Source organism: Rhagoletis pomonella, unplaced genomic scaffold (genome assembly GCF_013731165.1).
Source record: "Rhagoletis pomonella isolate Grant_MI unplaced genomic scaffold, Rhpom_1.0 Rhpom_scaffold_00008, whole genome shotgun sequence".
Classification (NCBI taxonomy): domain Eukaryota; kingdom Metazoa; phylum Arthropoda; class Insecta; order Diptera; family Tephritidae; genus Rhagoletis; species Rhagoletis pomonella.
Window position 1 is genome coordinate 29,184,698 of NW_023458562.1, and position 26,883 is coordinate 29,211,580.

Genomic DNA, 26,883 nt, shown 5'->3' on the forward strand with positions numbered 1-26,883 from the left:
GAAACAAGTGTTACCAGCTAAACAACTTCCGATTTATCTCAATTGGTGAAAATTGAGACTGAATTCCATTTAACACCGTTTCTGAAATAGCAACAACACGAAGAGGTGGCGACACAAAAAGCGCAACTAAATAACAATGCGAGAAATATATGTCAGTATATATAAATTAGGGTGGTCTTTAAAAATGAAATGAACGTATTCTTTCAGTCTCACCCCCTCAATCGGTAATACCACGGCCACAGATATCACATATAAATGTTGGTCGCGATTGGAGACGGTTAAGGCATATCGCACAGGGGGCAAATTACAGATTCCTCTATGAACTCAAAAAATTAAAAATTTGTTTTTTCAGTTAATAGCCAAAATCGATTGTATCATAGTCGAGGATTTAAAAAAATTAATTTTTTGAGTCTCCAAAGAGGAATCTGAAATTTCCAACCTATGCGACACGCTTTAACCGTCAAACAAAATTGACATGTGATATCTTCGACTATAGTAGCATCGACGTGGGGTGGAGGCTTAGGAAATTTGATGTAAGAATTACCTTCCTACTTTTAAGGACCACCCTAATATAAATATGCAGGTATGTGCAAGAAAAAGCGTTCACGACAAAGCAAAGCCAAGTGGGGCTAAGAAGAAGTCCAGCAACATGCCGGCGGCAGCACGAAATCAGCCAAGCGGCAGTTGAAAACCGATATTAATGGCTTTTTTGCTCAACCGTGCACGCCTGCGCAGCGACGAAGCGAAAGTGCCAGTGTGAGCCACATTATGCGTTTGTGTTTGTGTGCCTATCAGCCGCTTCAGATTCCACATTTGAACGCCTGCTGGACACGCACAAGCGTATGCACATAAATGCTTGCCCAAAAAAGTACAACGGCGGCACCCAAACCCATCATCCATTTTCATATGCATAGGGCGCTGTCACCTTTAAGCATTTCGCTTTCTGACCGAGTGGCCGGCAAGCACCAACAGCGCGTCATCCGATACCGCCCTTTGTTATTGTTGTTCTTATGCACTCTGCTTGACTGCCCTTTTTCTTCACGCATTGCTCCGGGTATTGTTACTTAGTACTCTTTGCTTTGTTTCAACATTTGTTAATCGTTTTGTCTTTTTATTTGTCCGCTTTTGTTGTTGTTGTGTTTGTTCCTGCGTGTCTGCTATTTGTTTGCCGTTTGTGCATGTGGTTTCTTTTTTCATATCCCCCACTTTCATCATCATACGTCATACCTACTATCATTTACTATTTGTTCATCCATCTATGCGACACCGACTGCGCTAGACGTACATAGCTAAGCGTTGCTAAGTGTTACTTCAACTAACAGATTTTTCTTTTCATTATTTCATTGTTCTATGCTCTTGGTATCACTTCGCTTTCAATTATTTTTTATTCAGAAAGGTATTGAAACGTCTGGTTGTTCCGCTACGAAAACAAAGAAGGAATGGTTAGGCCGAGAGAAAAATCTAGAGTTATATGACTTCTTTATCAGACAGTGACTTGCAGAAACTCACACCAACAAGATCTTCCAGAATAATCCAGAGACCATCAGTTAGTGTTATAGGTTTTTAAAACAATTCATCATCACATAAAACAGGTCCGATCACCTTTCTTGAGAGAATGGAGTAGAAATCGACCTGCTGACTGTTCTAAATCATACAGACCTATAAGCTTAACTTTCTTCGTTCCTAGGACTGTCGAAACACAGCTAGACCTATAACTTACGGAAAAGCTGAGATTTTCAACTAACCTACGCTGCACTCAATTTCCTTATGTCAAAGGCAGTTCAACGGATTTCGCATTACAGTACTTGATTAGTAAGATTCAAAATGCCGCGGAATCAAAGTAGGCAGCTCCGTACGTCTTCATTAAAACAGATGTCTCTATTGCCGAGGGATCGACACCGTAATTGTTGAGCGAGGTATTAGATCGTCATAAGAGGATGTGTTCAGGGAGGAGTGAGTTCTTCTAATTTACTTTGGGTTCGCGTGATAGACGAACTCTAAATAAAACTAAAGATATGTATGTAGTTGCGATGCCGTTAGTTATCTAGACAGGAAGGGACAGTGTGTGAATGCTCTGAAGACGACAAATATCTTGGAATTCCCCTGATAAGAGACGAAGTTAAGATTTCCGTCTTTACAAAATCCTTATTAAATTCAACCGAGCCATGTGGGCTCGTTAAATATTTCTTGGCTCCATTTTGCACGTGGGGTTCCCAACTGAAAAATAATAGAATAGCTAAAGCGTAAAATAGACCGTCCTATTGTCAACTATGCCTGTGTGGTCTTTGGCCGAGAACCCTACAAAAACTGCGATATCACGTTTTAAAAAACTTCAAATGCTCTGAGTGAGCGTTAATGAACACAGGCCATCCTGCCACCGGCACGAACAAGGCCAGCTCAGCTGTAACATAGCCCAGATTAACCTAAACGGCTGGTTAGTGTTCTGACATTCGGACAACATATAATAGTTAAGGCACTGCAACATATTCTACCTTCTGGAAGAGCCGACAAGTTGGTTGCCACCATCATTGGTATCATTTTAGACGCTAGCCAATAGGAAAATGTCTTTATTGGTGAGCAGATGAGATCTCAGAACTGAAGACAGAGTACCTTTGGCTCAAGGGAATCGCACAGAGACCAATTGAGATAACTGCAGTCTATAAAAACGGAACATTACGAACTATTGATCTTAGCAAGCTCAGATGCTGGGAGCGTTTAAGACCAGACTTTAACAATGACCCTTAGGGTTAAGCTTTGCAGCCCCCTAGAAATTTACACTGAATGCTTCTTTGCATATATGAGTTGTCGAAAGCATTGTAGACATACTCTTTTCCACTCATCTATCTAGAGCTATCCTGCGGTTTGAAGAAAGACTCTAGGTTCCACTATATACTTGTGGAACTTCGTAAAGTATAAATTAAAGTGGTAAGACAACGGAACCAAGTGCACTGAAAGCAGTAGTAGAGAGCAGCATCAGATATGTACATATCTGAATACGGGCAAATGGACGAGGACAAGCAAGAGGAAAGAGAGACTCTAAGGCCTTCAGAGTTGCCTACATGCCAGAATATAAGAAAACTTCTTTACTATCAGTAGCTCTTTGAACAATGCTATCCAATTTCCTGCTTGGTTAACACCTCTGCTTGATATACGAATGGTCGGGGAGTCGAACAGAAATATCTAGCCTGTGAGCCATCAGGGATATGTCGAGGTTTGACATACCTAATTTTGTGGCTGTTTTTATTTTCTGAAGACTACTAATCTACTACTGTTGATTTCATACTTAGACTCCTTGGAGCGTGATCGAAAGGCAAATTATCTCAGAGTTATATCCAAAGTGTTATCATTGAAGACGACTCCCATGATAATACCTAATTTGTGCCGCTAAACTAGTCAAGAGAAGTCGCTCAGTATTAGCTAAGTTTAACTCTAAACCGTAGCTTTGACTCAAGAGAGGGGGAGCGTTCAATGCAACACTCGGTTTATTTTTATAAACCATAGGAGCGGATAGACCACTCGCCCTTTGTACTGTCTTTCGAATAATAATATCCCCTAGTTCTAAACTCATCAACCTGCTGGTGAGCATTTGCTGGATAAGCCCAACTTGCTCTAAAATAGTTCTGGCAAGTTTTAAGTTCAGCTCTTCCATAAAGCTCTTTCAGGTAATCGACAATGGTAAAAGAAAGTTCGCAAGCCTGAAACTTTTCTGAAGCTTTTAACTAACGCACTGAGTAAAAGCTTGCTCAGTTCGTCAGTCATCTAAAACAGTAACAATGGGAGAGAGCTTTTATTCTATTCGTATCCATATCATATTCAAAGAGTGCTTTAATACCTATCTCCCACAGGATAAGCTTTGGTCTTAGCTAATCTCGGACCAGTGCTGAGCTTTTATTCTCCACCTGCCTTGTGCAAATGTAACTACAGCTTAAAAGAGCTTATCACGCGTACTTATAAAGCGATCCACTGACGAGTAAAAGTTTATCATAAGTTGTCATATACCAATGTTGACCAGAAATAGAAAACTTTCAGGCAGTCATCGTCTAAGTCAGTGGTGGGGGCCTCACCTTGCACAAGAGAAAGGTTCTTTCAAGCTTTCTATACTAAATGTATACACAGCTTGAAAAAAGCTTTAAATGCTGAGTGTATTTTATAAAACACGCTCTGAGTAAAATATCACGAAAGCTTAAAAGCTCCTGATCGGTGACCACGATGTAAGCTACATACAGCTGAACAAAATTATAATAAAAACAAGTAAGAGCAGCGCTGTCTTCGGCTATGCCGAAGGCTTCATACCTTTCATGAACATCTGCAAATTTTACTTTGACAGATAACTGCTTTTGAATACATCTGCATACATCGATAGAGGAGTTACATACTTATATAAAAAATCGCATCTAAACAATCAGAGGTATGGAAGATATACTTTATATGGCACCAATCTAAGTGATTTTCACTGCTATGTGATCGGTATGTAAACCGGTAACACAATTTATTGGGTTTAGTTTCCTACATAAAGGAGATATATGGCAAAAACTGGTATCTGAACAATCAGTGCTATAGGAGATAAAGCTTATACAGCATAGATTTTGATGATTTTCTCAGTAGACTTTGTATTATTATTTATAAAATATCTTACGAAATTTATCGGTTTTAGCTATTCAAATAAAGGAGTTTTACCGTAAAATCCCATATCTGAACAATCAGATGTATGGAAGATATATGTTGTAGTCATCCGATCCTTGTTATTTTCACTGTAAGTATTCTGTAAATAATGAGTGAAAGTGGTGCGAAATTTCATGTTCCTAGCTGCATAAATGGAGGAGTTATGATAAAAGACCTCATATCTGAACAATCAGTTGTATGGGGTCTGCAGGTTATAGTGACCCGACCTTTGTTATTTTCACTGTAAGTCTTCTGTTGATAATGACTGAAAACAGCGCGAAATTTCATGGTCCTAGCTACATAAATGGATGAATTATAACGAAAAATCTCATATCTGAACAATCAGTTGTATGGGAGCTATAGGTTATAGTTACCCGATCTTTTTAATTTTCACTGTAAGTTTTCTGTTGATAACTATTGAAAACAGTGCGGAATTTCATGTTCCTAGCGATATAAATGGAGGAGTTATAACGAAAAATTTTATATCTGAACAATCAGTTGTATGGGGTTTATAGGTTATAGTGACCCGATCTTTGTAATTTTCACTGTAAGTATTCTGTTGATAATGGGTGCAAGTACTGCAAAATTTCATGTTCGTAGCTGCATAAATGGAGAAGTTACAGCGAAAAATCCCATATCTGAACAATCAGTTGTATGGGAGCTATAGGTTATAGTGACCCGATCTTTGTAATTTTCACTGTAAGCATTCTGTTGATAATGGGTGCAAGTGCTGCGAAATTTCATGTTCGTAGCTGCGTAAATGGAGAAGTTGTAACGAAAAATCTCATATCTGAACAATCAGTTGTATGGGAGCTATATGTTATAGTGGTCCGATTCTTCCGGTTCCGACAAATGATTAATACATTATAAAAATACACCCACCTACCAAATTTGATCCGGATATCTCGAAAACTGAGAGACTAGATTGCATACAAACAGACAGACAGACGGACAGACGGACAGACGGACAGACGGACAGACGGACAGACGGACAGACGGACATGGATAAATCAACTCAGCTCGACGTTCTGATCATATAAGTATACATTTTGATGGGTCTATCTCTTTTTGTTCTGGTACTTACAAACATCGGACCAAAGTTATAATACCATTTCATGCTCATGAAAGGTATAATAATACAACGTACCGCTCCACAACTGTCTTCTATTGCCGACGGATTCCAACAACCAAAAACTAATATTAATACTTATGAATAACAATCGTGGCTTTTAAAATTTTTTTTTGAAATTAGAGTAGAGATTGTCGTGCGTGGTTTTAAAAGCAGGGTGCATGCACATACATACATACATACATACATTCATTCATTCCACAAGCATAGCAAATTAATATATTGAACTGCGTTTGAGTGGTGCTGATGGCGCGTCTGCGGCGACCGAAGCGACAAATCATTTTGTTGTCTCCAAATGTCCAATGCAGCAGACAACAGACGCCCATCCGTCCCAGCATCCGTCCGTCCTTCCAATCCACAGTGAAAGAAAGCTATTAGATTAATTCACAATTTTAGTTGGACACAGCTGGATGCCAATGAACTAATGCATACAAAGAGCACAAAAAAAGTGTATAAACAAAACAAATACACATTTTTAAAGAAGACATCTTCTGCAGCAATGTGTGAATGCGTGAATGCGGCTGCAGATAAACACTTTGGCGGGGGGCCAGGCAACATGCAGCTTCTTCAAAGCTATCTACTACAGCATATAGCATTTGCTAATGGTCGTTTGGCTAGCTGGCTGGCTGGCGAGCTAAGTGACTGAATGACTGAGTGTCTGCGGCTCCAACTAAAAACAAAATGAAAACAGTGAAAAAAAAAATTAAAACTAATGTCTTAATCAGTTGAAATTTTATTGAACACTAAAAGCAACGCATGCGCGACAGATAAATTGAGTTGCATTTATAAATTTTCGTATGCGCAACGAAAGAGAAGACAAAACTGTCGGTATGCCGTCATGAGTGCTGTGTGCTTGAATTAGTTAGCTGCGGAAAGGCGTAATAAAAAATATTTAAAAATTAGTTGCTGAACTGCTACAGCTTATCAGCGGATTTCAATTGATATTTTTGAATTTTTATGTGTTTTTCAAGTCTCAAGTTACGCTCAAATGATTTTAGAGCTCATTAGCAACCTACGATTTTTTCGGTTTTTATTAGTATCTATCAACTAAAATTTAATTTTTTTTTAAGATTTCGCTTTAAATAAATATGCGCTCCTTTTTTACTTGTGAAATTCTTAAACTTTTCGTTTTAATTAGAAAAAATCTCCTACACAACTGACATAATTCTGCTGAGCATTAAAAAAAAAAAAAACAAAAAAAACTTGAAAACGATTAAATTGTCCGACAATCATAAAAATTATAAAGCGTACAGATTGACTTAACTTATTTGCTTGTTCGCTGTCAAGCTGTCAGCGTTTTTGACTACCAGAAATTTAAGAAAAATAAATTAAAATTCGCTTGAAATTGCATTAATTTACTCAAGCACACCTGGATATAAATTTAATGCACACATTTATATTTCTATATGTGTGTATTAGGGTGGTTCTAAAAAATATCAGCATCTAAATTTTGTATGAAACAAAATTTGTGCGGTCTTATTTTTTCGGGGTTTAAATTTTTTTTAAATTAAATTCGACTAAATTTTTACATATTATTGAAACCTATTCATGTATATTCATAAACTCGCTGGTCAAAGTAAAAAAATTTTGCGTTATAAGAAAAATTAAATTTTTCAAACCCTGGAAGCGCCCCCTAAAATTTTTTTAAAAATTTAAAAAAACTGGTAGCGACCAGCAAAATTTTTTTGAACCTTGAAATTCTTGTTTATGTCTAAATTTTGTACGTAGAACATAATAAACGGGACATTTGCGCTCACTTCATTATACATATCTGCGTGCGCCCTTGTTTTTTTTATAAATATTCACAATATTTTGAAAGCAATATTTTTTGTTATTTTTGTACAAAAATTATGGTTCAGGCTCTAAACTGAACTATTTAAATCAAAGTTTCAAACTGTATACAAAATTAAGGAAAATTTAATGAATTTTCATAAAAATTTTAAGGTTTTTACTCAGATTTTTTTTTTTTGATTTCTGGTATGCAGTTTATAGCCTATTCAATTTTAGCATAACAGTGTACAAATTTGAATTGGCTCAGAAATCGCAATTATTTTAAATAATTTTTTGCTTACGGCTCTACATTTTTTCCCATACAAGTTATGAGCGATTTTTTTTTTATGTGGAAGAATGTTGATATTTTAAAGGGCACCCTAATGTACATACATACAATTGTATGTACACACATGTCAACAAATACTGGAAGCAAAGTGTGGTTGGACATACAGATATCTGAATGTTCTACATGACTTTTTGAATAAGCTGCCTTGTAGTCTGGCCAGATTTGAAACACTTAAAAATGACGTTAACTTAAGCTGTTTAAATTCGAAGAAATACTTAATAATGGTTAAGTGAAAAAGCTGCAGTCGAAACCGTTTGCGGCTCTGTCAAAGTGAGATCCTGAACGGGGTTTCTAACAAGATTAAGGCGCCAACTCACATCATGCTGAGGGTCTCCTTGCAACTGACTAGTTAATGGCCTAATGCTTTTGAAAAATGTCATGCAACAAATCCCTTCTGTTCAAATTGTTGAGAAATACCGTGGATCTTGTGAATCAGGTGGGCCTCGGACTCGGTGCCACACCCTACAGATACCTACGGTTGGTCATATTTTGCCTATGCTGAGAAATACGCCCCTTGATATACATACATCAGAGTAGGGTTCGAAACATCGATGTCGCAGCGGTAGCTTAGAGGCACAAAAACCTCTTATGCAACTGAGATGTCTATTGCATTGCCATGAATGCTGCTGTGCCCCGGCGCCCGGATCAATGCAACATCATGCCTATCAATTAAAACCGTAATGTACTTTCCTCATTTTTTTATTATACCGAAGGTGATACTTCCAGGACTCAGTGTTTTGATGACCGCCTGGCTATCCAGGAAAATAGCAATGCAGCTTGCCCCGAGGCTAAAATTATTTTGCATGAAAACAGTTTACGAGGATCAGTTACGAGGATGTCCACTCGAAACATCTGCTGATCAACCGGTACTTTCGTCTACCGACTGACTACAGTGTCTTCCAAGTGGAGATCTACGCTATAGAGAGGATGGCTAGTCATTTAATTAGTAGTAAATTTCCAGACAAAGCCACCATTTTTGTCGACAGTCAGGCAGCACTCAAGGCAATGGGATCTAAAATAGTGAAATCGGGAATTGTATGGAAATGTCGCACCACGCTGCCGTCACAGAACCGTATCAACGTCACTATATGCTGGGTTCCCAGACGTAGAAATATTGAAGGGAATGAGTTGGGGGATGAGATGGCCAGATACGACTCAGAGATGCCAATAGAAGAAGAAGATAGCCCTTTACCACCACCGTTTAGTGATCGCGTTAGGAAAACCCCAAAACTAGAAAAAACGATTAGCGAATTCTGAAAAAAGCAATTATACAGATTCATAGACAAATTCTCACATAATCTAAACCAAAAAGAATTTTGATAAAAATGCATATTTGACGTCATGGGACAAGCTTAAAGTAGATAAAATGCAAAAAAAAATAAAAAGTTGACTTTCGACAAAGTAATTTAAATAAATTTTTCGCCTTGAGCGGATATATTATAAGCCAATCTGATTGGTGACCAGTTTTTTAATGTATCTATGGTCAAGTATTAATTTAAATTTTTAAATATATAATGAAATTTATAAGACCGTTTCACTTAAATGGGACAGACTGTGAGACCTTAATAGGAAAAAGACAAGGCCGCTTAATAGGAAAAAGACAAGGGACAATCAACCTATCTGTGTCGATGTCCAAGCACTGGACATATTGGTTTAACAGACACTATACGACAATTTAAGCGGCAAATATGCCCACAGTGAATATATGAAGTCTTAGTTCTAACCTCATCTAATTAAAAACGAGGACTCTAGAAGATCGCAAGTAATTAAAAGTTTAATATTTTTCTCCGTTGCACTGTTTTTTCTTGAAAACGCAAAAACTTTACCCTAAATAATTTTATCAATTTTTTTTTTTATTTTTGGCATTGATCTCTAATTCCTTACCGATTGCTCATGCATCATTCCACGAATCACATTATTCCCTACTTTTTGTTTGCATTTTGTGTTCTCTTCATATTTCCTGCGAATTCGGAGATTATCAATGAACTAAAGAGCTCGAGGAAGAAATGATTAACTGGCAAATTTGTTACACTTCGGGCATGCGCAGAAAGACAAAACAATAAATTTTTTGCGAGGAACGTAGATTAACTTTGAGGTAGAGAGATTTGGCAGAAATAAGGTGTAGTGAAGAAACAAATGGTATACTGCGGTATTCGCACCCTGAATTGAATGCAGTTATAAATTTTAAGATTTTGGTAAGTAAGTATGTATGTATTTATATATGTATTTATGTATGTAGGTATGCGTAAGTACATATACTAATTCGTCAAAGCAATAAAGTGATCTTATGTTTTATGTTTGTGTTTCTGTTTTTTTCTTCAATCTCAGCTTTCGTGTAAGTTAATTAATGTATTTGGCGTTGCGTTCAATCCTTGCGTGTTGTTGTTGCTTGACTCCCTGTTTGATGTTGACAAAGTGGATTTTTAATTGTCATTGCCAAAGTGCCATTAAAGTTGCGAATTGACTAATCAAGCAGCAAAGTCAGCGAGATTGTCGAAAGTCGTAAACAGCAACTTGGTAGCCGCGAAAAACAGGTCTTTAAATCTGCACTCGCCTGCCGTCAATCACTCGAACACTTAGAAGGCAAACTTTTATTTTGCAAAGAAATTAACAAGTTTTGTTTTGCTGGCGTTGAAGCGTCTAAAAGTGGTACTATTGAGACTTTAGATTGAGATCTTTGAATATTTTTTAAATTAATATTTGCCTTCATAACTTTGATTTCCCTATGGCAGCCTGATGAAGGTACCTAAGGTACCGGCTAAAAGGCCAACTCGGTTCTTTAATGCGAATTTTAAAAGCTGAAGCCAGTTTTGAGGTAGTGGATGTTGTTACTTCTGCTTCCTTCGCCAGAGGGCTTTCGAAATGGTTTCGTAAATACAAACTATCTTCCCCATTTTCCCCTGTTTCCCCTCATTGTTTTCCGGTAGGCCGAAATGAAAGCCCTAACCTTTCAAATAGCTTTATCTTTCGCTTGTCTTCAAGGACAAATTGCAGATATTTGATTTTTTTAACGAAATGGCTCATTTATGATTCTGTAAAAAAATAACTAAAAATGTTAGTCTCCTTAGGGTCAAGGCTTAACCCTCTTGAACCCCATCTCTCGTAAAAATGACAATGCCATCCGCCTACTGCGGCAGCATCATTTTGATGCACTAAGAAACTGGTTATGCAAGCTGTGTGTTCTTTGTATACTTTTCAACTTCACTATGAGACACACTTCACAGTTTCACTTATATTAGGCGGTTGGTGATTCTCCTTCCGATTTCTGATCTGCGGTCACTGAATTTGAGTCCGCAGCATCAGGGCGCCGGGCAGGGATTTTCTAGATTTTTGCTCATAAATCCTTGAAGTTTTCTTCATATAAGATTTAGGTTGGCGAGCTGAAATTTCTTACACAACCGATTAGTATAAGCTTTAATACAACGACAGTATAACATTACAAATATCTCCTTCTTATTCTTCTTGTTTGTTGCAGTAACCGCCTAAGCGAGTTGAACAAAGTACGTCCGTCTTTTTTTTCTGTGCCAACTGACGCAATTTGGATAAACCAAGTGAAACCAAACCATTTTCTACTTGGCCTTTCCATCGAAGAGGAGGCCTCCCTCTTACTCTGCTGCCACTACCGGGGTTCGTGTTGAATAATTTAAGGGCTGAAGCGTCTGTCAGAAGGAACGCATTAGCTTAGGTTAGGTAAGTTTCAGTTTAGGTTAAGTAAGTTCCCTAGGAAGAGAAAATTACACAGTGGAAGAGCCTTACCAGGAGAGCCATAACCGCCCTCCAAACATGTAATGTAGCGCTTGGAAAATATGGGGTTTGAAACCCCGAATATACCCATCTTTCTCTATAGAGTCACCGTATGGTAGGCGGCTTTAAAAACTTCCACATATAGGAGCAAACTGCATAGGCCAGCCTCCAAGTTAAACATGAGAGCTTGGCTCAACCTTCCACAAGGTCATTGAAATTTTATTTGATCTTCCTTGAGGTAAATTTCAGGCCCATCAAAATGCAACCAGGTTGATCTTAGCTTGTAACCGGAGGGACCCTAGGCTAGGCTATTCAAAAATCCTGGGCGCTGTTTACAGAAATATGTATGAACACTAGTACACTAGTACACACTTATGCTAAGAAGATAAGTTAAGTGTTGAAATTCCTAAGAGAAATGCATGGAAACAAAGTGAAGATGTGCAATAAGGTTGGTATTCTGATCTAATGTCGTAAGCTCTCACTCATCCCCTTCTGATCTAGTTGGATCTCAACTTCTTCACAATCGATTACCAGTTTTTCTAATAGCCATGCTGCGGTTGGATTCATACGCTGCAACAGCACATCCTCAAAGTTCACAGTCGAATAAAGAAAGACTCTGAACATGTTAAGTCGCGAAACACACAATCAATATGGCATGGAACTATAACCAAAATTCAGCGTCCCGTTATCTATGCAGCGGCAGATATGGGAGCAAACGGTTATCGGGCGAAGAAGATTATCGTGAGGTCGAGCACTTCCTCTGGTACTGTCACGATTTGGAAGCATACGATACTTACTTATGTCGGTTTTAAAATTTCCCTGCCCTTTAAACACTAATGGCCTTATTCATAAAAATAAAGTAGCTTTAGAAAAGATTTATAACCTAAAAAATGTACCTCATTTTATAAGCTCTTTTAACCCTACTAGATTTTTATGAATAAGGCCATAATTTTGTTCTGAAAAAGTAGGCATTTCTTCGATACTATCATTAATTTCGACTATGCTCTGAACAAAAAAATTGTTTAGGGCATTAGCTATATGATACTCATTATCAAGGCATGCGCCATTAATTACTATCTTAGTGATATGTTTTTTGTTATCTGTAAGCTTGCGAGGTCTTTCAGACACTTCCACATCCGCTTCATGTTTCCGTTATTGCTGTGAACTCTGCCTTCCATATACATCTTCTTCTTATACGTAATAGTACTTTTGTATAGTTTCTTTATATCATTATATTCATCCCAGTATCCTGTTTCTGTGGCAATATTATATAGCTCAAGTTTTCTTTTATGGAGAGCTACAAGCTCGCGGTCATACCACTTATTTCTCAGTTGTATTTTTGTTTTTTTCACATATGTCAGTGCTTGCATTACTTCAGTAAGAATATCGTTCAGGGCTATAGTCTTATTTTCTACTCCCGCATTACGCATAAAGCTAAAATCGCTTGTTCTTAGCTTATTTAAAAGGTTTTCGGAACTATAGTTTTCCCATGAGGTAAAAGTAGAGTAACGTCTCATTTTGCAAAACTTTGTTGTTGGCACTTTAAAATTAATTGTTTCATGATCCGAAATTCTATATTCAACTATATTTTCCGATCTGACTTGATCATTATTACTAAAGAGCAAGTCAATTTTGGTAGACGAGTTCTCTGTTATTCTCGTATTGAAATTAATTCTTTGTATCATTGCCCTTTGTGCGAATAAACTTAATAGGTGTTTCGAGTATGTTGATGATACATTCATATTGATGTTAAAATCTCCAATTATGATATTATTGTTTGATTCCTTGAGGTTTTCGGTCAGGATTTCGTCTAAAAACGTTATAAAGTCGGCGTCACTGCTACTTGGCGAGTGATACAGTACACCGATTTGCCATTTTAACGCACATTTTTTTATATTTATAATAATGCACCATATATTCATGTTAATGGTTAAATTGCAGGCTATGCTAAACTCTAATGGCCTTATTCATAAAAAATAAAGTAGGTTTAAAGGGCTTTATAAATTGACGTTTTCATACATTTTTCAATTTATAAACCTTTTATAAAGCTACTTTATTTTTTATGAATAAGGCCATAAATTTTCATGAACATACATCAAAACACCACCCGTATGTCTACTATGGGAATCACAACGAATACATTTGTATGTAGGAATATTTAATTCTGTATCCATTATAAGATCAGTTGTGCATGTTTCTGCGCATAGTACAATGTTTGGTTTTCGTATTTCGACAAGCCTCTCCAGTTCAGTTTTGTTTGCTGTTATACTACAAATATTGAGATATATACATTCTAAGCTATGCAGCCCCCTACTTCGATTTTCGTACTTTTTATGCTTTGATTGCTAATAAACAATCTTTTTTTTCCTTGCGGATAATTTTTGCTGATATACAGGACATGCTCTATCCATAGTATCATGGTTGTCATTAAGCCCAAGATTCAGTTCCTTATTTGCCCTTATACAGTTGATACATTTCTTGATTGGTTCCTTAACGCATTGCGTATGTTTGTGTTCACCCAGACATTTTGTGCACACTTCCCTTTCTTGCCTTATGATGAAAGCCTTTGCATTTAAAACAACAAACTACTTGGACTGCATCATACACTCTGCACCGTTCCCAGCCTACATTTATCCTTTCTCCAGCTAGTATATTCGTGAAAGCTTCTACGTCCACTTCTAGTACTGCGTTGTAATACACATTCGAACCCTTTTTCTTTTCATACTGTTTTATAATTTTAATGTCCGTTTCAGTAAGACACGCATTTTGTCGTTTAATTCTCTGCGCCAGTTCATCATTATCATATTTAAAGTTTATACCCGATACAACAACTGTCGGTTTCACTTTCTTAGGGATCTTAACCTCATAGGCATTTCCAAGATTAGTCTCGATGGCATTTTTAATTTTATCTCGTTCTTGATCATTTTTACTTTCAACTATCACTACCCCGCTTTGCGTAGTTACTATATTCGTTATTTGCAGCTCTTTAGGGTCTACTTTTGAATTGAGGTCATTTTTTTTTAATCATTTCCGCATCTTGTTTTTTGCTCGGTTTCACTATTAATGGATGATTTTTTTTATCTCTGGCAACGCTTCTTTTTTTTGTTTACTACTTTTTGTTATATTCGCATACGATATTTTAGCTTCAACATTATTGACATTCTCCTTCAGTTCGTTGCACATTTTTTTGTTTTCGTTGCTTATTGCTTCGATCATTTTCTTATTGTCATCTTTGTTAGTTTTTAATTCGACACATACCTGTTCGCTGCTAGCCTTAAAGCCTTCAGCTATTTCCCGTATTTTATTAACCTCTTTTACACTTTTTTCGCACGATTCTTGCGCTTTTTGCATAGCTCTAATTCTTTGACTGAAGGCTGTTTCCACCGCTTGAAGAAGATGCTTTATTTCTTGTTCATTCTTTCTAAGTGCATTATCAAATTCACTTCTATACTCTTGTAGTTGTTGTCCATTTTGTTTCACTACCATTTGCATGTCTTTTAATATATCATCTACATTATTTACGTACTGTACACAGTCAGCGCACATAAATCTTAGCATTTCACATTCTTGCAGTTTATCAATGCTGCATTGGTCAAGCCCAGAACATCTTCGGGTCAGGTGGTAATATTTACCACACACCCCTTCACATCGTATATTGCCCACTTCTCCGCGTATCGTGCTTTTACACTTATCGCACTTTTTTCCATTTTGGTTTAATTAAATATATGTGCATAGATACATACAGTGACGGGCAAAACTGTAACATGGTTTAACACTTTTTGTTTCAGCCACCGCTATATTTCCAAGTTCTAAAGCCTTTCATCCTTTTGTTGAATATTCTTGTTGGTACATCCCTACTCCCTCTCTCATAACGATTTGAAGTCAATACAACAACAATAAAAAATCCAGCAGACAAAAATGTAAATTAAGGCAGATGTTACAGTTTTGCACTCACTCTCAGTTTTGCATTTGGCAGTTATCTTTTACTTAGTTGGAAGTCAGATGACTTTTTTCTATATTGTATTTTATTGAAGAAGTGATCACCAGTAAATAACATAGTTAATCAGGAACCATAAATGTAAATAATATATTTACTGCGAAAAGGCGGAACCGCACGAAAAGTGGCAAAAAATTTTGGAATTTGCTACTTAAAAATGTTAAGACTTAGAAAAACTATAGCCTAAAGTGTTCTTAAGGACAAAGCAAGTCTGTTAAAAAATATTACGGTACGATATCTTGTGAACTTAGAAGCAAGTAGCGATGCAGCCACTATTACAGAAGCGCTTAAGGTATTAAACTTTAATGCAAATCAATAGACAGCGAGGCGAAGAATTGCCAATTTGAGCGAAAAGGATCATAAAAGAAGAAAAAAACAAATTTGATCAAAATACATGTGCGAGTGCGGCAGCATTTTGCTGCATCGCACGAAATCCGAACCGTTGCCTATTGGGATATGTTAGGCCGTTCACAATGCAATAAAAAACATATTTTTAAGTTTCAATTGAAGGTTATTTGGTCCGACAATAACTAAAACGACTAAATTAATCGCTTTCAATCAGATGGCCGGGCATTCTATTGGGTCAAAGACCCAAATTAAGCCCATGCGCAGCATGTAAGGCAAACAGTGAATAAAAGTGGTCGGTCAATAATAGTTTGGGGTTGTATTTCAAACATTTTCTTGGTCTGTTAGTACAGATTATGCGTGAGGAACAGTATCTGTTCATATTTCAACAAAATTTGCAAGATGTAGTCGAAAAAATTAGAGTTTCTGCTGAAAAGTCACCCAAAACACACTGCACATATTCGCAAAGACTGGATACAAAAGCAAAAATTTGCTGATTTCAAATGACCTCCACAATCCGCGGACATAAATCTCATTGAGAATTTGCGAAAACAACTAAAAGCACAGCTTACTAAGTATCCAAGTCCGTAAAATCGAGTATATGAGCTGTGAAAGCAAACTAAGGATATACTTCCAGAATTGTTACAGAGATACAAATAAGGTATGCCAAATCGTATCCAGGACCTGAAACAAGCAAAAGAGTACTGAACATTGTGTTAGTAGTTCTTTTTTTCGTGAAAATTGTTAAAAAGTTCTTAAAAATGTATGAGTGCAAAACTGTAACATCTGCCTTAATTTACATTTTTTTCTGCTGGTTTTTTTATTGTTGTTGTATTGACTTCAAATCGTTATGAGAGAGGGAGTAGGGATGTACCAACAAGAATATACAGCAAAAGTATGAAAGGCTTTAGAACTTGGAAATATAGCGGTGGCTGAAACAAAAAGTGTTAAACCATGTTACAGTTTTGCTCGTCACTGTATGTACATATTCATGTAGCCCCTAATTTAGGTGCAAATGTATGCGTATGCCTTATTTATATTAAATGATTAATTTAAACTTTATTTTATTTAGTGTCACAAATAACTTCCAAATTAGTTTCCTGAGTCTCTATCTCTTACATTAGATTATGTTATCTAATATTTTTATAAGGTTTTAAACTTTTTCAATATAAAATTCACGGAGCAAAAATAAACACGACCGTTCGTTCCGCCACTCTCCTTGTCCGTCTCTATGTATGTATCATTGTTGGGCAAATTGTATGTATCATTGTTGGGCAAATTTTAATTGTAAGGACAATTAAATATTAGTTATTTGTTAGATATTTATTATAATTACATATACCGATTATTATGATTATACTGTGATTCACATGCCAGAAAATTTACTTTTGTATGGCCCTGACCGCTCTACCCAAATAATTCTACTTCCTATTGTCCTATTTTTATACCCGAGCGCACTTGTGCACAAGGGTATTATAACTTTGTTCACATAACGGTTGTTTGTAACAGGCAAAACGAATCGAGATAGATATAGACATATGTATACATAAATGATCAGGATGAAAAGAGAAATCGATTAAGCGCTGACTGTCTGTCCGTCCGTCCGTCTGTGCACACGATAACTCGAGTAAAAATTGAGATATCTTAACGAAACTTGGTATATGCACTTCTTTCGGGCGTAGGACGGATGGTATTGAAAATGGGCAAAATCGGACAATAACCACGCCTACCTCCCATATAACGGTAATTTTCAGAAATACGAAAACTGCGATATTTTAGTAACTACTCAAGATTATTCATTCAAAATTGATATTTACAATAACTTTTAGACGAAAAATAAGAATATTAAAAATTTTTGGAAAATGGGCGTAGCCACGCCCACTTATGGTTACATGTGTATATCTTGGTAACCGCTGCACCAATTTCTTCCAAATTTGGCACAGTTGTTAACCTTGGTATAACATACGAAATGGCCGAAAATTTTTAAAATCGGACAATAACCACGCCCACATCCCATATAACGGTAATTTAGAGAAATACGAAATCTTCGATAAATCAGTAAATATTAAAGCTAATTTATTCAAAATTGATGCTTGCAACAATTCTCTACCAAGAAATACGCTTAAGAGAAAATTTTGAAAAATGGGCGTGGCACCGCCCACTTATGATCACATATATGTATCTCGGTAACCGTTCTAGCAATTTGTACCAAACTCGGTGTGGTTATTGTGCTTGCCACATAGAAGCAAAACGTTGAAAATTATTGAACTCGAACTAAAATTACGGCCCCTTTCCATGTAACAGTAAATTTCAGAAATGCTTGAAACTTCAATATTTCGAAATTTAAGGACAATAATTTACTCAAAATGGATACACCCCGGTTTACCATGTAGCGGTAGCTTTCGGAAAGGTGAAAAACATATATTTAATACTTGCGCCGGGTATTTAATGTTCGGCTCCGCCCGAACTTAGACTTTCTTACTTGTTTTATTTAAATGCATTTTTTGCATAGTACGGTTAACTTTAGAATTATCCAGGCACTAGCTTGTACAGTTTTCATCTTTCTCGACAAAATGTATTTATTAAAAAGTTTAATAAACAAAATAAATACTATCTTAGTAAGGTTAAATATGTATACTTTTTCTCGAAATTTTATTTTATGCAATTTTGTAATCTTTGAATAGCCGGATCCAACGACGAAAGGTTAAAAAGTCTCCATACCATTTCCATTAAATTTCGGCATGTTATACCAAATTAAAAGCTTTCAGACGCCTTTTGAAGCAAAAGCATGTTCCATTCTTTATATCTTTAGTAGGTGTCTTTGTTCCTAATAAGCGACCTTATTTGGCATTCACCCAGCTTAGCGGCTATTAAATGATCTATTGTTGGACAAAGCGCTCTCAGAATAATTTGAATTTCAATAATGAAATGATATAAAATACGACTACATACATATGTAAGCCTTTGAGATTTACTAGCCGACTGCCGCTACATACAATAATACACACAAAAGCATAATTATGTATACGACTTTTTTGAATATCTGCTGTAAGCTGAGCTGTCAAATATGGCTTAGATGATGGCTCACGCAAGCTAACATCTGCATATAAATGGCAAGTAAATAAGTTTATAGTTGGAAAAAATGGTTCGTTTTTTCTAAGAATAATACAATAATATCAGTATTATTTAATAACAAATAGAAAACGCAATGCTTAAATTAAAATCTAAACAAGTAAGAAATATATCTTGACAGAGAGCTGAATAATTGCCCATATGATTAGTTTTAAAAGTTAATTTATGGCTCATTAACTTATGCGACATGACTACCGGTTCTAGCGAGGTGTGGATTTTTAGAAAGCAAATATACATATTCTTTCTCTATACATTGACCGATTTGGCATGCTTTTTTATTCAAATCACATCACATCACGTCATGACACACCACATGTATGTATGTATGCACATATCACACACCATTAGATCCGATCAAACTAGATCGTATAAAATCACATTAATCATATCATATCACATCAGGTCTCAAAGTATCAGAATTTGATCAAATGAGATTTCAATTTCGTACAGATCAGATCAGATCATAACATGCCAGACGACGTCGCATCAGATTATAGGTCATATCAGATTGTGTACGGCGTATCATATCACATAACATCACATCACATCGTGCATATCATATCAAATCGGTCACGAGCCTCATCAGGGAATTGTGAATTCTGGCAGCTAACTTGAAAGCTCTTTTCTGTGGTACAAAGCTCAATAAAAAATATTAAAAATAAAAATGTTAATAAGCCACAATAACATTGACAAATACATAGTTTAGGAAGAGCCTGCCTGAAACTATACAAAAAAGCTAATAAGCAAATGGATGCATAGAATTGACAACAACAACCACGCTGTCGAGTTTAAATAGCGGCAAATCAGCTGCACTTGATAGTAGTTGGTTGAATAAGGAAAAATGAATTAGCAACAAGAGTTTACGGGATGTACATAGCTCAGTGGTTAACGCTTCTGACTTTGAACATCGAACAAAAAGAAGTCTGATGAGGAGATGTGATCTCCGAAATAGTTGCTATAACTTCTACCGCTTAGACTTTGTTGCTTTTTCAATTTTTCGTAATAAATAATCGTGGTACCAAGCTCAATAAAAATATTAAAAATATTATTATTATTATTTATTAGGAAATGTCAATTTTTTTTATTCCATTTAATCTTTAGAAACTTATAAAAAAATGTATACTTAATATTTTGATTTTATTGTTTTAAAAAGAAAAATATATATTTTTTAATTTTATAAAATGTTTAGATTTTGTTTTGACACTTTTTTTAATTCAAATTTCTTTTATTTTTAAGATCGACCACAGTTTCTCTCGAATGGCATACCAGTACTTTGCTCAATCGCCTATTGCGACTGCAAAGCAAAATATATGTACAAGTGCTTTCTGTCAAAAGGGCTTTTCACTATGAAAAATTGTACGGCTATTTTAAGACTTTCGTGGCAGACGAAAACTTTCAAACAACCTTGCCTAATATCTATCAATTGTCTTATAAAAGACTTTCAACTGTATTAGCCAGAATTTCCCTGTACTTCGCATAAAATAGTGTCACATCACAAAGAGTCACAAGAATTAATTCAATCAAATCGTATAAGATCGAAAGAGTTACATGTAGTATGTATATATCGACGGCTGAGTGGAAGATCGAAATATCTCGGAATCCGGTTCGAAAACGCCCCATCTCTGAAAGCATTTAAAAAACGCCCTATTTCAGAATTTGGTTGAAGAACGCCCTATCTCAGAATTTGGTTCAAAAATGCCCTATCTCAACTGAAAATATGTTGAGACAGGACGTTCTTCAACCCAATTCTGAAATAGGGCGTTCTTGAATAGTTTTCTGAGATAGGGCTTTTACATATGTCGATCTTCTACTCAGCCGTCGATACGTATACATACGTAACATCCGATTAGTTTAGACTACTTCAGGTTATACAACTGCAGTTCAGATCACATCACATGCAACATATAATATTGGATAAAATCATAAAAAATATCACATCTAAGTGCATCACCTCCATGCGCCACTGACGAATTGAATCCATATAAAAATCTCCAACACCAGGCAGCTAATGAGTACAGTAAATAAATTCGCATCAAAATATTTACATTTCATAGTCGCTGTGATTGATTTTATGACAAAGTGGAAGGCTGTGGCTAACAAATTCAGACAGAATAGATAAAAGACATTCTCTCTCATTATTTTGTGCCACAAACTGCCACACTTTTTTTTTTTTTCAACACTAAAACACTTAAAAATCAAAGCAAGTCATTAAAAGTTCATTAGAATACAAGTAAATTGAGTTTGTTTTCTTTTTCTTCTTCTGTAAAGAAATTAGATTCATTATCCTGCAAACACTTTTAACGCAGCGCATTGCTTCACACGGTAGTCACTGTAAGCTGGAGCTCGAGCGCGCGCTCATTTGAAAATCGTGCAGGAAAACAAATTGTTTACAAGCATGCAACATTATTGCTGTCGAATACAAACACACATCAACTCGGGGAAAGCCGCCAAGCATAGCTGCTGTGCTGTGCTAAGGTGATCAGCAGCGCGTCCGCGCCCGATTAACAGGCACTGCTTGCTGTGTACACGACGACCAACAACAATCGACGACGCATCCGTCAAATGATTAATGATGCAGCGGCAATGCTGCAGGCTAAATGTTGACTACTCGTATCACAAAGTCTGCCTGCGCGCGCCTTTACATCTCCACGGTTGGTGTGATTTCTAACGCCTGCAGCTGTGTGGAGCCTGAAAATTCGTTTGCAAGATCATTAGCGCCCTTTTCTCGCCAGGCGCAAGTGGTGTGAATGTATGGAAAAAAGGATAAAATGCCGCGCAACCGCAAACCAATGGCTTGTATAACGCTTGTAAGTGTCTGCAATTTAGGAAAATCATCATGATCACTAATGATTATTTTCATAACAAATTGTGGTAATATTTTTCTCCTTTTTCTTTTGTATCAGCCTGTTTTATTGTTTGTGGGGCTGTGCGCATAACAATGTGCGTGGCAAAACAAAGCGTATAATCAAAACTCCCACTGCGCAGGCGCGTAGACTTTTTTTTCGTATGCGTATGTTTTGTGGATTGGTTAGCTGTGCAGTAAATGTATGATCATTAGTTCATCATCAGGATCACTTTTTATCTGCATTATTTTCTATTTTGGGGGTTGGAGTTGTTTTCTACTTTCTTTTCAATACTTGAAGCGGCTTTGTTTGTACTTGTAGTGAAAATTGATGAATTGTTGTGTTGAAGGCAATATATATACGCAAGTATGGAATGCATAAGGAATTTTACATTTCAAAGATGAGTTGAATATTTACAAATAAATAATAGTTTTATAGACGCTTCGAGCCGCATGATCTTGTTCGGGCATACGTTTTTCATAGTAACTCACGTAAGAGCACGGAAATTGATAGCATAAAAGAATATAAAGTAGAGAAATAAAAAGTTGTTAGACAGTTTTGTGTAATTGTTACGCTTAAAATCTTGTTGAAAATCTGGGAAACTTCTAAACTTCTAGCCCTACTTTATATGATCGCCTGAGAAGTATCAATTGGAAATATGTAATAATAACAAGTAAGAAAGTCTAAGTTCGGGCGGAGCCGAACATTAAATACACGGCGCAAGTATTAAATATATGTTTTCCACCTTTTCGAAAGCTACCGCCACATGATAAGCCGGCGTGTATAAATTTTAAGTAAACTAGCGTCCTTAAATTTCAAAATATTGAAATTTCAAGCATTTCTGAAATTTAGTTTGGTACAAATTGCTAGAACGGTTAGCGAGATACATATACGTGATCATAAGCGGGCGGTGCCACGCCCATTTTCCAAAATTTTATCATAAACGTATTTCCTGGCAAAGAATTGTTGCAACCATCATTTTGAATAAATTAGCTTTAATATTTACTGACTTATCGAGGATTTCGTATTTCTCGAAATTACCGTCATATGGGATGTGGGCGTGGTTATTGTCCGATTTTAAAAATTTTCGGCCATTTGGTATGCTGTACCAGGGCCAACAACTGTGCCATGTTTGGAATAAATTGATGCAGCGGTTACCAAGATATACACATGTAACCATAAGTGGGCGTGGCTACGCCCATTTTCAAAATAATGTTAATATTCTCATTTTTCGTCTAAAATTTATTATAAATATTAATTTTCAGTGAATTATCTTCAGTAGTTACTAAAATATCGCAGTTTTTGTATTTCTGAAAATTACCGTTATATGGGAGGTAGGCGTGGTTATTGTCCGATTTTGCCCATTTTCAATACCATCCGTCCTACCCCCCCAAGAAGTACACGTACCAAGTTTCGTTAAGATATCTTAATTTTTACTCGAGTTATCGTGTGCACAGACGGACGGACAGACGGACGGACGGACGGACAGACAGTCACCGCTTAATCGATTTCTCTTTTCATTCTGATCATTTATGTATACATTTGTCTATATCTATCTCGATTCGTTTTGCCTGTTACAAACAACCGCTATGTGAACAAAGTTGTAATACCCTTGTGCACAAGTGCGCTCGGGTATAAAAAAAAATCCTTTCAAGACCATGCGTGTTTTGGAAGTCAAACAAATGCACTCGAAGACCTTAAGTTTTATTTTAACTTAGTTTTGAAGTTTCAAGTGAAATATTGGTTCAGTATGTACAGGTGATATTAGGCTTGTACAGCCCCATGCATGAACGGAGGCTCACTGTTATACCCTTGTAGGGAGAGGAGTCCCTCTGCCAATCACCCAACTTGTTCTGCGAAACCCAGTAGAGGCGTTTATCTAGAGTTCTAAGTGGTTAGGATGAAAACTCTTGCATATAAGGGCGTATTAATAACGAAATACCTGTTTACTAGTTGGACCGTATTTCATCTGTTGGTATATCTTCTTGAGGATATAAAGTATCAGTTAAAGAACACTGCGTGCATATCAAAGCCTATTCCATACTTCAGCATGGAGCAATCTGTAGAAATACCTCCTGTTTACGGAACTGAGCCGTTCATCTCTACAACTCCGTTATGCGAAGCTCCAAACCTGGTGGCCATGTAGGCAATATCCTATGTCCAGTTAGTATTAGATGACAACTTTTGGCTTTGAAAATCTTAGAGAACTGACGATGTTCTTTGTTCATTGAGCAGTGGCAAGAGTGATCGCTATAGAGTGCATGGTGCAGATTAGTTCCCCTGCTGTCAGTAGCTCCCCTTGCCATTTCGTGAAAAAATAAATTTCTATGGAGCTACATATATGTGAGGATCGGGATCTCGCCATTGCTCAGCATCATATTAACTTCGAAGCCCCTTCTGTCGTAAAAGTGAATTTCGAAATTGCGCTTCAAGTCGTCTTACGGCTTCTTCCCTACTCCTCCCAAAAGTCTCAGAAAGTGTGGCTTTTCACTTAAGTTAGTTATGGGTAAAATGTCTACAAGTATGTTCAATGCCGCGGTGAATGGATATTTTTTGCGTAAATGCGTAAGTTGCCTAAAAAGTATCACTTTCGTTGTGGCATTCTTTTCACGATGTGTTTTTTACGCTTTGGACTTTCTATTTATTTGGCAATAACGTAAAACACAGGGAATATATGAGGCCGTGAGAGCAGAAGTGGCCTAGCCCGAATATATTTTTTTGTACTTTGCTATATAAAATAGTCTTAAACTAGTGAACCCGAATGGCGTTAAAACGCCCAAATTTTTAATTCAAAAACCTAGAAACTATTCCAAATATTAGTTAGCGATCCGAGTGCCATATTTCATCTAAATCCGTGCAGCCGTTCCTGAGTGAAGAGAGGTCTCGCATACAAAAAATGGATTTGCGCTTACTCATATGTTAGTGTTAGGCCGAGCTTCTCCTCCGATTTGTGGAGTGTGCCTTGGTGTTGTCACACAAAGGGAAGGGAACTACAGTTTTACGCCGACCCCGAACGGCGATTTTATTTTTATGGGAAGCTATTTTTTATGGCGGAAATACCCTCTGAGGTTTGCCATTTACTGACAACAAAGTTCTACTTCAAATCTAATGACCTTCACAAAAAATTCTTCTCGTATAATATACATATCATCGGCGATACTGCAAAACGGTCTATGTCTATTAGTACGCTTGACACTGAGATAGTCTCTTACGTGCTCCGGAATGCATCAGTAAATCGTTTCACCCTAAAAAACGGTTGCCAGAAGCGATCAGATACAGATAACAGATCAATTAAGCACCAGAAGTAATAAGTGACATAGAACGTTTGTCAGTATCACCGACGATATATACTTAGTTAAATCAGTGTGACTTTTTTAAAAAGTCAAGGCAAGGAGTCCTACGTATGTAAGAAATATTAGTTAAAAAAAAAAAATAAAACAAAATGAGTAACAAATGTAGAGAATAAGAGAGAGAGACTCTTAACTGAGCTCATTAGGAGCGCAAAGGCTCTGAATTAGGACTCCTTAATGACTAATTTATGACTCCAAATGTTTGCTGGGCTTAGTCTAATGTCACCACAACTTAATCTATGAAACGCGAAGTTAAAGCAAATATTTTGACTCACGACAAAAGTCGCCAACAGCAAAAAAATACTGACTTTAAAATTGATTGTAGGTGTCATGAAGAGCTCATCTTTTTAAATCTGCAAAAAGTGAAAGCAGAGTTTACAGAGTATAAACCAGTTTCGGTAGGGCTACATACTCCATAACACCGATTTAATTGCAGTGAAAATCAAAGAAAGCCAATGAAGTTGGTTGAATACATAACCACCATGCTGCAGTAGGACAAAACACCATTCGATGGATACATATGCCTTCGGAATTATGGACCAGCTCCTATCGACCAGCTTTAGCTTTGGAATCACTGTGGATTTCAAAGCGTAAAGAACTCTTTAGGCCGCCTTCGATTCACCCTGAGTTAAAAGGATTTCCAATTACCCTTGCTTAGCTTATCTCCTCTATTCTGCTTCTTTGATGGCATCCACTTCTCCCTAAAAACGCTAGAGCACTAACGAAGCCTAAATTTGTGTAAAGTACATTGTTCTGATGACTTTGTTTAGTTCTAAAATATTCATATCCAGCCAAATAATTGCAAGCCTTCGCCACCAACATTTTTAATCAAAATATTGTTTATTACTTTACATAATTTTAAATTAAATTGTACATACTGAAACAGCTGGAAACCGCAACCACAACCACAGCATACGTCATTAAATTCGGTATGCAAATAAATGTGATTTTAGGCATTTTAGTTGCTAAAGCTGCTTAATAAAATATTTTAATGGCATTTTGTATGCCGAAATATATTTTTTAATTGCTCCACACCCTCCATTACGCATTTGAATAAGTGCACACATACGGAGAAGGGCACACGATGCATATAGTTAAATACATATTTATTGGTCTACATGTCTGTGTTTCCAAATGATACAAATGATTTTCGGCATATTTTAAATGGGCTTCTAACTTAGCCAATGCATCATTTGTTTTATGAGCTGAAAATCGCTTTGGTGGCAACAGATGCCGCGCGCTGATTGTCTGTCCTACCCTACACTGCCTATCTGACAGTGCAACAACAAAGGCTATCTGACAATGCAACGGTGGACTGCAACAAATATGTACACACATACGAATAAACTCGCGTTTTAGAGCTTATTTATTAGTCACTGTATGTACTCTTTGTTCTTGCTCTGCTTTGATTACACTGGTCGACGGCCAAAATTTACCAGAGACGCCGTTATGAAATTCGTATGTAAAATCACCCTCAGATTCCGAAAATCAAGGTTATTTTTAATTTTATGGTACCGTTTTTGAGATATTTGCAATTTACCGTTTTTGCAAAAAAAAAAAAA